This window comes from Glossina fuscipes, unplaced genomic scaffold (assembly GCF_014805625.2).
Source record: "Glossina fuscipes isolate IAEA_lab_2018 unplaced genomic scaffold, Yale_Gfus_2 61541, whole genome shotgun sequence".
In the NCBI taxonomy this organism is placed as follows: domain Eukaryota; kingdom Metazoa; phylum Arthropoda; class Insecta; order Diptera; family Glossinidae; genus Glossina; species Glossina fuscipes.
In genome coordinates this window covers 878,147-880,803 of record NW_024003752.1, presented here as the reverse complement: position 1 = coordinate 880,803, position 2,657 = coordinate 878,147, and positions in this window count along the sequence as shown.

The window sequence follows — 2,657 nt, the reverse complement described above, 5'->3', positions numbered from 1 at the left end:
TCACTGTGTGGATGCTTTCAAGAGACATAAGCAAGAAGCAGATTTAGGATATCCATCTACCGCTTCGTGCTGAAAATAAAAAATGAACACATGAAATCTATTAAATTAGTAACAGATTTAAACGATAAAACGCATTATGTTATACATTATCGGAACCTTCAACAATGTATTCGACATGGTGTTGTTCTAAAAAATATATGCAGAATCCTGACATTCAGTCAATCAGATTGGTTGAAAAAATACACCGATTTGAATAATTATCACAGAATGTTAGCTAAAAACTCTTTTGAGCAGAATTTTTTCAAATTGTTAAATAATGTCGTCTACGGCAAGTCTATGAGAATACATTATGTAGATAAGAGAAAAGTTATTAAAGTCTGTGATGGATGAATAGAGGTAAAAAGTTGGTGGCGATAGCTCCTTTAGCTCGACCAAATTGGTTCTCACAAAATTTTAGAGCAAATGGTTTTGATTGAAATGAATAAAGTACGTGCTGAGTACAATTTACATTGGATTTACGGTCTTAGAATTACGTAAATGAGAAATGTTCAATTTTCATCACGATTAAATGAAGCCTAAATATAAGGAAAATGTTAATCAAAATTATATGGATACTAGTTCATTTATTTATGATATAAGAACAAATGACTTATATGATGCCTATTCCAAATAGAATCTTTTCAACTTTCCATTGTTGAATAAAAAAGTTTTAGGAATGATAAAAGATGAACGTAACAGACAAATTATGAAGGAATTCATTGGTTTACGCGCAAAAATGTATTGTTTTAGAATCGATGAAGATGAAAAAGAAACTAAAGAAATTAAAGGTGTAAAACAATCTGTTATAGTGATGCTGATCCTTGATATTTTAAGATACATTGTAATGTGATTTCATCTATGTTTTCCGATCAAAAATACATCACTTGTACACGCAATATGTTAATAAACTAGTCTTAAGCTATTTAGAGCAAAAGAGACTTGTAAGAGACAATGGTATTAATGTGTGGGAACACTATAAAATAAAGAATAAATAAAAAAACAATTAACAATTTTTCGTATATTTTTATCTCAAATTATATTTATTGAAAAGGAATGTTAAGCATAAACGATCACAATTAAAAGTGTTAAATTTTTGCTTTCCCTTATAATTGTATCCAACTTCCAATATCAAAATCATAAAACACACACTAAGTATACCTATACCTTGTACATATAAAATCATAACATCACACACTAATATACCGATACCTTGTAAAGATAAAATCATAAAACACACACTAAATATGCCTATACCTTGTAACGAGAAAAATGTCTAAACACCTATTGTACAGGCCCACGTGAGTTAATTCATAGAAACACACACCACATGTGTGTAAAAAGAAAAGTACAAGCACATAGTGAGTATGCCGCTGTAAAACCACAGAAGCACACCACAGCACAGATTAAGAACCCCAGTGTACCAAAAAGCTTAGATCCAAATTTCAAAATGTAATAGCGGAGTCAAGAACTCAATTAAAAGGAAAAAAGCTCAGATCCAAGAAATTAAGAACCCCAGTGTACAAACAGCTTAGATTCCAAAACCTCAAAATATTAGATAGCAGAGCCAAGAACCCAAATAAAAGAAAAACTTAGATGCAAGAAATCAATACGTTAACAACCCAAGTAGAATCTCAAAATGTTTAAGAACTCAAAGGCTAAATAAAACTCAAAGTATAAATACAAGTAAAATCCCAAAATATTTAACATGCAAGAACTGAACTTAGGTAGAAAATCTATGCATGCAAAACAAACTTCAGCAAGAATCTCTATGTGTAAAAATGCGCAGAATGTGTAGCACCGTTAGGGTAAACAAAACAAGCAGAATTGAACTTAGGTAGAAAATCTATGCATGCAGAACAAACTTCAGGAAGAATCTCCATGTGTAAAAATGCGCAGAATGTGTAGCACCGTTAGGGTATACCAAACTTATAGGAGCAAGTACTTAGGTAGGAAAAGAAAATAATAAGAACATACGACAATGCATAAACTGCATACACAAAATGTACAGAGACACGATCACACATGTAGAAACACACAAAAAACATGTAAACAGAGTGCACAAGCACTCACATACCTAAAGGTGATTGAATCACGCGTTTTGGTACCTGAGTGCTTAGCGAGTAGACATTTGAACAAACATAGTAATAAGCTAGTTGTAAGTTGGTTTTAAGTTGTATACAAGTAGGATCATGCGAGTCGTAACTAAGGTTGCGACTACAGCCAACCTAAGCTAAGCATACACATACGCATAGTACCTCAAACTCATGTAAACACATAGAGCATGTTTGCATTAGGACAAGCGAGTGAGACTCAGGCTTTAAAAGAACAGCGCATCGCACAGACTCGTTCATTTCGGTGTCATAGCTGCCTGGAGGTAAATGATTACAGACAATATGACAAATCTCTTGAATCCTGAAAGAGTTTGTAGGTCAAACGACATTACGGATAGGGGATGTGACCGTTGGTCAAAATCTCCATCCCTGAAAGACTTTGCAGGTCAAATGACATTACGGATAGGGGATGTGACGGTTGGTCAAAATCGCCATCCCTGAAAGACTTTGCAGGTCAAACGACATTACGGATAGGGGATGTGACGGTTGGTCAAAATCGCCATCCCT